This window comes from Mytilus galloprovincialis, chromosome 13 (assembly GCF_965363235.1).
Source record: "Mytilus galloprovincialis chromosome 13, xbMytGall1.hap1.1, whole genome shotgun sequence".
In the NCBI taxonomy this organism is placed as follows: domain Eukaryota; kingdom Metazoa; phylum Mollusca; class Bivalvia; order Mytilida; family Mytilidae; genus Mytilus; species Mytilus galloprovincialis.
The window spans coordinates 56,486,200-56,500,317 of record NC_134850.1 but is presented as its reverse complement, the minus strand read 5'-3'; the positions used below and the strand labels follow the sequence as shown (position 1 = coordinate 56,500,317).

General features: G+C 33.0%; 1 long non-coding RNA gene across 1 annotated transcript; it reads right to left on the bottom strand.

Annotated features, from left to right (window-relative positions):
• Window positions 1-638: 638 nt before the first annotated feature.
• Window positions 639-11,938, bottom strand: LOC143056525 (uncharacterized). Its single transcript, XR_012972386.1, has 5 exons — window positions 11,296-11,938; window positions 7,461-7,531; window positions 5,993-6,060; window positions 5,011-5,070; window positions 639-3,679 (listed from the first exon to the last, which is right to left on the bottom strand). It is a non-coding gene; the product is annotated as an uncharacterized LOC143056525 (long non-coding RNA).
• Window positions 11,939-14,118: the final 2,180 nt, after the last annotated feature.

The window sequence follows — 14,118 nt, the reverse complement described above, 5'->3', positions numbered from 1 at the left end:
TGGGTTGGTGGATTCATCTAATTTTATGGCTGATAGAACTTCACCTAATGAACATTTTTACCTCACATCAGATTTGCTCTAAATGCTTTAGTGTTTGAGATGTATTTTACGCAAATATTTTATTTTTAGCCATGGCGGCCATGTTTTTGACGAAAGAAAATAAAACACAAACTTTATTCTAGATACCCCAAGGATCATTCAGCTTAAGTTTGGTGGGAATTAGTTTAGTAGTTTCAGAGAAGATTTTTTGAGTTAGAAAACATGATAAACAAATTCATGTAAAATTGGCCTTAAAGGGCAATAACTCCTTAAGGGGTCAATTGACAATTTTGGTCATATTTTCTTTTTTGTAGATCTTACTTTCCTGAACATTTTTGCTGTTTACTGTTTATCTTTATCTATAATAGATAATAACCCAAAACTGGAAAATCTCCTTAATATTACCAATGGGTTATTAGATTCATCTGAAAATTTCAGGGCTGATAGAAATTCACCTAATGAACACTTTTGCTCTTAATGTTTTGGTTTTTGAGATATAAGCCAAAAACTGCATTTTACCTCTATGTTCTATTTTTAGCCATGGCGGCCATGCTTTTTAATGAAACAGAAAATAAAACACAAAGTTTATTCTATATATACATTACTCTAAGGATCATTCAGCTTATTAGTTTGGTTGTAGTTTCAGAGGAGAAGATGTTTGAAAAGGTTTACACTGGATGGACAATGACCGACGCCAAGTGATGGCTTAAGCTCTCAGTTCCTTCGAAACGGTGCAATAAAAAAGTACTTATTGTATTTTACATGTAAAGTTACATTAAGTGAAATTCACACTAAAATAAATTATCAGCAAAATGCATATTATTTTTTTTTTATTTGAATGGTCTATAACAGATTCATTTACTGTAATTCTAAAACCCCTATAACAATACTTCAGGGATTGTTGGAGTAATTAAACTATATTGGCATGTTTTAATTTCTAGGACACCTTCATCGGAATATTAGAACTACAGAAGAGTACAAAATGGTGAAGTGATAATTTGCACTTCACAATGTCAACAGGGGAATAATAATAAATAAAAAATGAAAGAAGGTATGAAAGTAAACTTTAAAAAGAATGTTAAATAAAATTTGTTGAATAGTGTTTAATCAAATTTTGCAGAGGTACATGCTTCCAATTGGCTTCCCTCAGAGTTACATGCCTCTAATTGGGACCGCTCTGTCAGGGGTACTGCTTCTAATTAGCTTTAGCAGACAGAGGTATATATGTACTGCTTCCAATCAGCTTCGCAACAAGACAGAGAGTATGTGCTCCCAATTAGCTTCACTAAGAGGTACGTGCTTCCAATTGGCTTCGCTCAGACAAACGTACTTCTTCCAGTGTTGAAATGGTACGGCAAGCAAGTCTGTACTACATCAAATATAGTAAATGGTACATAATTGCAAGTAAAATGTCGTCCAAATTTACAAAAACATATTTTATTTAACATTCTTGATCTAGTTATCTTTCACATTTACCTTCACTCCCTATTTATAATTTATCCTGATGATGACATTGTGAAATGCAAATTATCACTGCAGGATTTTGTACTCTTCTGTAGTTTTAATCCTGATGAAGATGCCATAGGAACCAAAATATGTCTATCTTATTAAATCACTGTAGCAATTCCTAATGTCTTGTTCTTATAAAACGTTTAATTCTGTGTTTTATCGAAACCCAACCCTGCATTATACATGATCCAGGGATCCACTTTTCAGATTATATGGATTATATTAGATTTTTTTTAAATGACAGGAAAATGGTGACTTAGACTATTACCTTATATTTGCATTGGGATAATTTGGGTCTCAAATCGTCAGAAAGGAAATGAAGAATCTGCTTAGATCATATGAACGACATTTTTATGAGCTATTGAAGAATTCTGAGTAAAGACAAAAAATGTTATATAGGTCAATTTTGTTCCCCTGTATCATAAGTAAAACCCAAGGAGTTGAACTTCTGACAAAATTACCTAATTATGACCTGGCTACATTCTTTACTCTTACTGAAAGAATTATTATTATTAAACAATATCTATGAAGGGCATTATTTAACAAAAAATACTCTAAGCGGTTTACACAACAACATAAAATAACCAATAATCTTATCAATTAACAATTTAAAATATGGCACATCAGATAAAATAATAAACAGCTGCGTCATGAGCGCATGATACGCCCGACGTCTTGTGTGGAAGTTTTATGCAATAATCATAAATAGTTTCTAAGAAAGTTTTTTGCAATAACCATATATTGTTTTTGAGACACGGCGGGACATGTGAAACCCCCACCCTGTTTTTTTTTTACAAAAAACTAAATATCACTAAAATAAAATTTTGAATCAAAACCAAAAAGTATACAGATCTTAAGATTAATATAACAAAAAAGTGTGTAAAGTTTTAAGCAATAATCATAAATTATTTTTGAGATACGGCGTGACATGAAAAAAAAAGCTCCCCTGTTTAACAAAATACTCAATAACTCAAAAATAAAATTTTGAATCATCACCAAAAAGTATACAGATCTTTAGATTAATATAACAAAGAAGTGTGTAAAGTTTTAAGCAATAATCATAAATTGTTTTTGAGATACGGAACAACATGTAAAAAAAAAAACCTCCCCCTTTTTTTACAAAATACTCAATAACTCATAGATGAAATTTTGAATCATCACCAAAAAATATACAGATCTTTAGATTAATATAACAAAGACATGTGTAAAGTTTTAAGCAATAATCATAAATCGATTTTGAGATATGGCGCGACATGTAAAAAAAACCTCCCCCTTTTTTACAAACAACTCAATAACTCAAAAATGAAATTTTGAATCATCACCAAAAAGTATACAGATATCAAGATTAATATAATTAAGAAGTGTTTAAAGTTTTAAGCCATAATCAAGAATCGTTTTTGAGATACGGTGTGACATGTGAAAAAAACACACCCCTGTTTTAGTAACAAAGTGCCGTAACTCAAAAAGTTTAAATCTTATTTTCACCAAAAAGTATACAGATCATTTGACCATCATAAGAAACAACTATATTAAGTTTCATGAAATTTGGATAAGTTGTTCTCAAGTTACGGTGCAACATGTTTACACCGGACAGACAGACGGACAGACAGACGGACAGGCGGACACCGGACGTGTATACCATAATACGTCCCGTCAAAATTTTGACGGGCGTATAAAAAGGACGAAACAATAAAACTACATAAAATTACACAGATGAATTACCATTTAACAACTGTATGAAAATACCTATATACGAATTCAGAGATTAATAAAATGATGGTAGGCAAGATTAGAAGAGTTTTCACATTCTACTTTTAAAAAGTTTCAAACTTTTGTTGATTCCACAAATTACAGGGAAATGATACCATACTATATATAGTGATACAAGAACAGGTATTATATGCTGGTATATGTCTTATGTTGGGTGATCAGTTTAGTATCTGTATGTTGAATATATTGCAACTAAGATATAATGGCTGCATTTCTTCCATAGAGTAAGCCTTTCCCCATTGTAAAGGCGAGAAGTAACAAGTTACAAACAAACATAGTAGGCTAACTGTATGCCATCATTAAGAATACAAACTTAATCACAATTCTTTTATGCAGCCACAGTAATCATGGTAATGGTAGGCTGAAAAAGAGTTAAGACACTAATTTCAAGTTTCCTGGAATATTACATAAGCAAGAGATTTAGTTACCAATAACACCAGGTTAAACCCATAATTGTTTTCTTAACATGTTGTGTACCAAGTCAGGAATATGGCAGTTGTTATCAAATAGTCTGTTTCTATGTGTGTTGACGTTTGATTTTGTTTGCACTTCTGTGTTTCTGTTGTTCCGTTGTTGATGTGGTTTCTTTTTGTAACCTGGATTTGTTTTATCTCAATAGATTTCTGACTTTTGAACAACAGTATCATACTAATGTTTTTATTTCAGAGATTTAATTTGGGAATTACAATAATAGGTTTTCATCAAATACTCTTAAAGTAATTCATTGTCATACATTTTGAACTGCAGGTTTTTTATACCCAAGGGAAAAAAAAATAACCAAATAAACTTTGACAACTCTTGATAACCCAAAAAAAGAGACACTTCCTAAAATAATCTGTTTTGCCTTCCGAAATTTACACATCCTTTCAAAAAACGTTAAATTGTAAGAGAGATTATATAAATCTTGTTCATGTACATGATCTTTAAGGTAGCACAATACAAAGATTTTTTTTATTTCCAATCACTAACCTTTAAAATGCTGTAACTTTCTTATGAATGCATAAAAAATAATAAAAGAGGTATATAGATAGATAAAAGATTAATCTTTTATATGAATGCAATATTTCTATTATGCAATCATTACGTAATCAATTATTATGTAATTAGTGGCAAAATCTGGGTAATTTCACTTAAATGAATTTAGCTCTATCATCTCTAACTATACAGAAAATTTTAACGAAATCTTAATCAACACATCATGGGCTTCAAAAGGGTGTCTCAAATTGTCCCTATGGGATTCCATTCTCTCATAAATCTGTAATTAGTGTAAACATCCTAACCACATAAAAGAAGATAATGTTTAATTAGGTGTAAAATTTGTTCTATACACTCTATCTGAAATCTGAGACACCCTTTTGTAGATAATGGCCATAGGAACAACATATAATAAAATCAACCCTCTAGGAATACCTATGCAGAAGCTAATTTCATTTGAAAGTGGAAATTTGGTGAAAAATATTTTAGACACAGTTAACATTATAATTGGTTACATACTTGTTGCATAATACTAACATTGCATTAATTTGAAAGAGTAATCTGTTAGCTATCAAAAACTACCACTTTTATAAATTTTCAAGCATTATTAAGAAAGTTACAGCATTTTAAAACTTGGGAGTTGGGGTTATGAAATCTTTGTATTGTGCTACCTTAAATACAAAAGGTTTATAAATCTTTGTTACAGCTTTTTCTTACCATAAAAGTCAATGGCCATTTCCAACATAAATCCTTATGGACAAGCTGTAATGCTGTACCCTGGAATATGAAATGTCTCGGTCAATCAAAATTGTTAAAAATACCACTGTTATATCATTATATAGAACTAGATGATCCAAGCTCCAAGGAGTATGTGTCACTCTCCTGATATTTTTATGTACAATTTATACATGAAATAATGCAACCGTTATGTTTTTGCTTTAGTTTCGGAAGACTTTTGTAAAAGATTACAAAAAATTATGAAAAATTGTTAAAAATTTACTCAATGGAATTTTTTTTTTTGCATACTTGATTCATATAGAATTTTTCAATAAAATTCAGAAAATATGCTTTATAGTATCAATGCATTGCGAAAAAACAAATATTTTATCGAATAAATTTAAGTTGGATATTCATTATCCTTTTCATATTGGATACAACAGGTTGTTTGATTCATTTGAAAATTTCTGGACATATATATCTTAATCTGATGAACATTTTTACCCACTGTTCAATTTGCTCTAAATGATTTAGTTTCAGAGATATAAGCCAAAAACATTATTTTACCCCGACATTCTCTTTGGTTGGCAGGCGGGATCATCGGACACATTTTTAAAACTAACTACCCTAATGATGATTGTGACTAAGTTTGGCTATATTTGTCTCAGTTGTTTCAGAGAAGATTTATAAAAGATTACAAAAATTTATAATTTTATGTTAAAAATTGACTTGAATGGGAAATAACTCCTTAAGGGGTCAATTTACCATTTTGGTCATATTAACATATTTGTAGATATTACTTTGTTGCACATTATTGCTGTTTACAGTTTATCTTTATCTATAATAATTTTCAAGATAACAACCAAAAACTGCAAAACTTCCTTAAAATGGCAAACAATCCTACCAAGTATATATGAGAGTCTGTTAAATGATCCCAGGATTTGCAATCACAAGATGATACTATTACAATACTCTTTCTTACCTTAAAATTCAGCTCCAATGGCTATTTTTAACATCAATCTATACTGACAAATTATAATAAATGCTGGCCTGAAAAGTAAAATGATAAATCATTTGAAATTGTTAAAAACAAGAATGTGTGACTCACAGATGCCCCACTCACACTATCATTTTCTATGTTTAGTGGACCGTGAAAGTGGGGTGAAAATTCTGATTTGGCATTTAAATTAGAAATATCATATCATAGGGAACATGTATACTAAGTTTCAAGTTGATTTGACTTCAACTTCATCAAAAACTACCTTGACCAAAAACTTTAACCTGAAATTTGCACTATCATTTTCTATGTTCAGTGAACCGTGAAATTGGGGTCAAAACTCTAATTTGGCATTAAAATTAGAAAGATCAAATCATAGGGCACATGTGTACTAAGTTTCTAGTTGATTGGACTTCAACTTCATCAAAAACTACCTTGACCAAACACTTTAACCTGAAGCGGGACAGATGGACGGACGAACGAACTGATACACAGACCAGAAAACATAATGCTCTCTACTATCGTAGGTGGGGCGTAAAAATCAGTGTGGGAATATTGCATTGAGGAACAATTCTATTTTTTTTTGGTAACTATTTCCATGGATTGATGAACAAATGTATTTTTGTGGGTAGCAATTTCAATGTTTTGAGGAACAAACATATTTTTGTGGGTAACAATTCCTATGGATTGACGAACAATTGTATTTTTTGGGGAATTCAAGTCAGTGTTTTGCCAAAGTCTGCATACAAGCCTATAGTAAATTTGTACTCCATATTTGTTGTTCATCTATACCAACATAAATTAATTTCTGAATAATAATAATAAATCCACAGTACATAGGAGTAGGTAATATAGGACAAAAGGGTATTAGGAGTGAAGGGAACACAATGTGGCAACATCCCAAAAACACAAAAAACTAGAGGCTCTAAACCGCCGCTCACCGTAGTCTATGTGAAATATCAAACAAAGGACACATGACCAAATTGTGTTTTAGTGACGGTGATGTGTTTGTAGATCTTACTTTACTAACATTCTTGCTGCTAACCTCTATCTATAATGAACTTGGCCCAGTAGTTTCAGTGGAAAATGTTAGTGAAAATTTACAAATTTTATGAAAATTGTAAAAAATTGACTATAAAGGGCAATAACTCCTTAGGGGGTCAATTGACTATTTTGGTCATGTTGACTTATTTTTAGGTCTTACTTTGCTGTACATTATTGCTGTTTACAGTTTACCCCTATCTATAATAATATTCAAAATAATAACCTTTGGGCCAGGTGAGCTAAAAAATGACATCTTCTTCACATCTTTAAAATATTTTAAGACATTAAATGTAAAAATATGAAGAAAAAAATTTCTAGCCTCTAACAACTTTAAAGTAAAGAACATTTCCTTTAAATTTATTTTATGATGAAAATAAAATTTGTTTCACTAGAGGAATTATAAACCAACCATTAATTATTTGCAGTATTAGACCACGAAGTCTTACTCCACATCCATTACAACATAGTTACTGGAACAACCTAAAAAAATAGTTAAAATTAACACAAATATATATTTTTACATATCTTTCAATTCAATAGCCTAAACTTTAGTTACAAAAGAAATATTTTCATTTTGATTTCAACCTCCATTTTTAATTATATGATTTATCAGTTATCTTCATTGAATTAAAATTTCCCCTTGAAGGTAAAATCTTATCTCAGAATTTTCATTTCCTGATATAAAATTAATTTTATTCATGTACAATGGTTATACAAAACTAAAAAAATATCAAACCAGAAAACAGTGGGATAAAAACCAGCTTAAATTGGATGATTCACTTCTGCTATGCCCATATGAGAAAGCCAACCTTCTATCTTAAATTCTTGCTAGATTAATTTTGATAGACATATCCAATTGAATTGAAGTTCCAGGCCTTTGGCTCAGCTGAACCAAAATTGTGAATGGGAAGAGGGTATGTTATATCTCACACTATCAGTTTTATACCTTTCACATGAAAGATCCTAGAATATAATATAGTGACTAGTCTAGAGGACAGCTGACCTCAGGTCTTCTGCTTATCCCATTGCAGAAAACCGGGGTGGTAATGAATAGATTGATGTCCAGGATACTGATGGTGTGAGGTAGGTTATATCTCACACTATCAGTCTTATGCCTTCCATATGAAGGATCCTAGACAACCTTCTAGTTAAGAGGACACACATAGAAGATTGATGTCCAGGATACTGATGGTGTGAGGATGGTTATATCTCACACTATCAGTCTTATGCCTTCCATAAGGAGGATCCTTGACAATCTTCTAGTCAAGAGGACAGACATGAAAGATTGATGTCTAGGACACTGATGGTGTGTGGTAGATTATATCTCACACTACCAGTCTAATGCCTTCCATAAGGAGGATCCTTGACAATCTTCTAGTTAAGAGGACACACATAGAAGATTGATGTCCAGGATATTGATGGTGTGAGGATGGTTATATCTCACACTATCAGTCTTATGCCTTCCATAAGGAGGATCCTTGACAATCTTCTAGTCAAGAGGACAGACATGAAAGATTGATGTCTAGGACACTGATGGTGTGTGGTAGATTATATCTCACACTACCAGTCTAATGCCTTCCATAAGGAGGATCCTTGACAATCTTCTTGTCAAGAGGACAGACATGGAAGATTGATGTCTAGGATATTGATGGTGTGAGGATGGTTATATCTCACACTATCAGTCTAATACCTTTCATAAGGAGGATCCTTGACAATCTTCTAGTCAAGAGGACAGACATGGAAGATTGATGTCTAGGATACTGATGGTGTGAGGTAGGTTATATCTCACACTATCAGTCTAATACCTTTCATAAGGAGGATCCCTGACAATCTTCTAGTCAAGAGGACAGACATGGAAGATTGATGTCTAGGATACTGATGGTGTGAGGTAGGTTATATCTCACACTATCAGTCTAATACCTTCCATAAGGAGGATCCTTGACAATCTTCTAGTCAAGAGGACAGACATGGAAGATTGATGTCTAGGATACTGATGGTGTGAGGTAGGTTATATCTCACACTATCAGTCTAATACCTTCCATAAGGAGGATCCTTGACAATCTTCTTGTTAAGAGGACAGACATGGAAGATTGATGTCCAGGATACTGATGGTGTGAGGTAGGTTATATCTCACACTATCAGTCTAATGCCTTCCATAAGGAGGATCCTTGACAATCTTCTTGTTAAGAGGACAGACATGGAAGATTGATGTCTAGGATACTGATGGTGTGAGGATGGTTATATCTCACACTATCAGTCTTATGCCTTCCATAAGGAGGATCCTTGACAATCTTCTAGTCAAGAGGACAGACATGAAAGATTGATGTCTAGGACACTGATGGTGTGTGGTAGATTATATCTCACACTATCAGTCTTGTGCCTTTCATAAGGAGGATCCTTGACAATCTTCTAGTCAAGAGGACAGACATGGAAGATTGATGTCTAGGATACTGATGGTGTGAGGATGGTTATATCTCACACTATCAGTCATATGCCTTCCATAAGGAGGATCCTTGACAATCGTCTAGTCAAGAGGACAGACATGGAAGATTGATGTCTAGGATACTGATGGTGTGAGGATGGTTATATCTCACACTATCAGTCTAATACCTTCCATAAGGAGGATCCTTGACAATCTTCTAGTCAAGAGGGCAGAATGGAAGATTGATATCGAGGACACTGATGGTGTGAGGTAGGTTATATCTCACACTATCAGTCTATTGCCTTTCATAAGGAGGATCCTTGACAATCGTCTAGTCAAGAGGACAGACATGATAGATTGATGTCCAGGATACTGATGGTGTGTGGTAGATTATATCTCACACTACCAGTCTAATGCCTTCCATAAGGAGGATCCTTGACAATCGTCTAGTCAAGAGGACAGACATGGAAGATTTAAAATGTCTAGGATACTGATGGTGTGAGGATGGTTATATCTCACACTATCAGTCTAATGCCTTCCATAAGGAGGATCCTTGACAACCTTCTAGTTAGGAGGACATACATGGAAGATTGATGTCTAGGATACTGATGGTGTGAGATAGGTTATATCTCACACTATCAGTCTTATGCCTTCCATAAGGAGGATCCTTGACAATCGTCTAGTCAAGAGGACAGACATGATAGATTGATGTCCAGGATACTGATGGTGTGTGGTAGATTATATCTCACACTATCAGTCTGATGCCTTTCATAAGGAGGATCCTTGGCAATCTTCTAGTCAAGAGGACAGACATGGAAGATTGATGTCTAGGATACTGATGGTGTGAGGATGGTTATATCTCACACTATCAGTCTTATGCCTTTCATAAGGAGGATCCTTGACAATCTTCTAGTCAAGAGGACAGACATGGAAGATTAATGTCCAGGATACTGATAGTGTGAGGTAGGTTATATCTCACACTATCAGTCCTAATTCCTTCCAAAAGAAGGATCCTAGACAATCTTCTAGTCAAGAGAATAGCTGATCCCAAAAGTCGTCAGCGTTATTCAATGGCAAAACAAACCAAAGTGGTGAAGGGAAAAAAGCAAATTAACTAAGAATCTGCAATCAAATTGCAGCAGGTAGGTTAGCCTGTATTCCTTAACAATGGTTAGAACTTAAGTTCCATTGGATCTGTCTATAAAAATAGGATCTGCTTATAGAAGTCTTTTGTTAAAATGGTAGGTTCAAAACTCATATGGCCATAGTAGAAGTGAATTCTCCAATTTTAACAAGTTTATATCCCTGCTGTTTTCTAGATCACTACTATCCAATGTCTTTTGCACAGCTGAATACTTACCATCATAAAGCATAGGTCCTAACTGCCTCTCCTTCATCTCACTTTTGCTAATGTTGTGTTTTGAAAAAGTGTAGTAAAAAAGGTTAAGGGTAGACTTGGTCCACAACTTTATAAAAACTTGAAATGCAAAGTGAAGGTAATGTTAACTGGCAGAAAAAACTAAGTCCATTTATAAGTAAAATACGGATAAGTAGGATTTTTTTTTTACAAAATTTACTTCTGGATATACATTTACTATCTTATGATAGTAAACAAGCTTCTGTCCATTTTTGGTGGAAATCCAGGATAGTATAAGAAAGTTATAAAAAATTCAAAAAACCGTAACCAGAGTTACTATTAGTGGACACTAACGGAATGTAGGATCGCTATGTCTCGCTTTTGCGACAAAAGACACAAGCTTAACAAAAATAGGTAATTCAAAATGTAAAAAAAGTGTTAAAAAGTCAAATGTTATAAACTAACCTGTTTGCTTGTACTAGCCAGCTGAACTGTGGATTATCTAGACTAAAGGTGTCTGTAGACCAAGACAAACGCCAACTGTAAGACACCTGCCTCTTCCTTTCGACATACCAGTTTCAAGTCTCTGTTTTGGTATGATGTATCCAGCCAAGTTGTTATTTTTTTTAAAGTTAAACATCCCCATTTAAAAACTTTAGACAAACAATTAAACATCCCAATTTAAATATTTTCAAAAACAATTTAACATCCCTATTTAAAAACCTTTATAAAAAGGGTTAAACATCCAAATTTAAAAACTTTACGAAAAAAAACCAGAAAAAAACATCCCCATTTAAAACAGTAATAGCGGTTACTTGGTACATATGGTAGATACTAAGTGACCTAAATCGGTCAAATAGAGCCTCCTCACTCTTAGTTAGTACCAGTAAAAGGGCATACTTGGTACACATGCTGACTGAGTCCCTGCTCAGTTTGCATCAGTAATAGCGGTTACCTGGTACATATGGTGCGACATGGATTGAATATTTTTTTCCGGTCAAACTGAGCCTCCTCACTCTTAGTTTGCGGATGCATTGTGGTACATATGGTAGGGGACGTTACTATACCTAAATGGGAGGTATAGTATCTGTGAACCCTAAACACAGAAGGCGACTTAACTTCCCATATGTGTACACAAGTATCCAATGCTTACTGATACATAATGTTGTCATGTTTTTCATGTCCGTCACCGAAAATAATTTTAAATATAACAACTGAAGAACCTACTGCAATTCAATAATATCAGTATAATAATATATAAGTTTTGTTCTTGGTATTATAAAAGTAAAGTTTTACTGTAACCATTCCATCATCACTGAACTAGTACATATATTTGTTTAGTGGCCAGTTGAAGCACACCTCCAGGTGCGTGATTTTCTCGCTGTATTGAAGACCCATTGATGGTCATCAGCTGTTTTCTGCTCTTTGGTCAGGTTGCAGTCTCTTTGACACATTCCTCATTTCCATTCTCAATTTTATTCTTAAAAGTTTTTGAAAGTATGGGGAAAGTTGTGGCCATAGGGTAAACAGTGTGACAGAAACTCAACAATACAGCTCAACCATAAATACAGGAAGATGTCAAAACAGTTTTTAACACCAAATATCATAACTTATAGTATTAAATGGTACTCAAATACCTTTTTTGTATTGAAATCCATAATTTTTTATTAATTCCAGTAAATCAATCTATGAACACAGATACAATGTGTCATACAATGACATCTTATAGAATCTATGAAATAAAGATAAAGGAAGGATACATATATACATTTTCCAAAGTTCTATTTGTGTGGTATGTCTCTAAGCACATCAATCAAGAATCAGTATATAAGAATTATGTAATAAGTGGCATGAAAAAAAACCCAACCTTTTTCTAACATTTCTGTTTTTTCTTTAATAGATTAAAGATTACAATCATGTAACTATTAAAAGTATTTTAGAACATTCATCCTTTCATACACAGGAGTAAGGGTCTAAAACAAATTCTCACTCAAATCACAAAAAGAAAGTAAATTGAGATATTCATGTCTTTAACTGCACACACATTTGTTTGTAACATCTGATTCTTTGCCTTGTAAGTCTTCATATGATAAATGTCATACAAATGCTAGTCAGATACATCCACTCTTTGTAATAACAATCAAATATGAATTATAGCTCATGATTCAGTGCTGTACTTAGAACATTCATTTAAAGGTGAACTCTTTGTCGCTGTGATTCCTCTTCCTGAACTTCTCTCTACATACTGTAAAGTAAAAACAAGATTTATAATCCTAAATTATGTTGGAGTTAAATCATCCTAAAACCAAACATTTGTATGCAAATTAAGTTCAGTTGAAAAATTCTAAATTGGTAAATGAACATGATTGTCTCCCTTATTTGTTTTTTTTTGTTGTTGTAAAATTTGACTAAAGGTTATTTTCTGTTCATCCTGAGGATAAATCTAACCTTTGTTTAATCCTTGGTTGAATGATTTAGATTCAACCTTGCTTCAGACCTCTGTTCAAATTTTAACCCCCAGATAGTTTTGTCTTAAAGTATGATTCCCTGTTTATTACAAGATTGAAAAGGTCTCTAAATGTTTGAATACATTTTCTCTGTTTTCTACGGTCATTAGTAATCAAAAACTAATTATTATGTTTTACAGTCCTTTTTTGCATCAAAGTTTACATAGATCTACCTATCTATTTTAATTTTTATTTTATATCGAGACTCCTGTTTAGTGTGTGTACCAACTCTTTAAATCTTTGTTTTGTTGCAAAGCCAAATGTTTGTCCATTACTAACAATCATATTTTTTAGAAATAGTAACTTACCTCTCCAATATGTTTTTACCAAATAAGCTATGGTACTTAAGAAGTTTTAAGAGCTCTATTAATCTTTTTTTTATCTAATGTCTTGACTGTGTGTGAAACATTTAAGAGGATCGTTAAGGGTTATTTTCGTGCAACTCTTTTTGCCATTTTTTAATTTTATTTCACATGCAGTCGTGAAAAAGGTTTGTTATTCACCGTGTTTTGTGAAATCGATAAAAAGATCAACATGACAGAAATGTTTAATTGTTCGTTCATCCTGAAATGGCAATTCTATTTTGCGTTCTTCCGTGCAGATACCTCCCTTTACGCCCATCATTTAATTGTCTTAGAACTGTAAACCAACAATGCCAGGCCTGCATAGCTGACAGTATTGGTTGTGATTAATGTTGAAAGCAGTATGATGACCTAAAAGTTGCTTATATCTCGACAATGGTGGATCTCATTGGCAATCCTACCACATCTCCATAATGCAT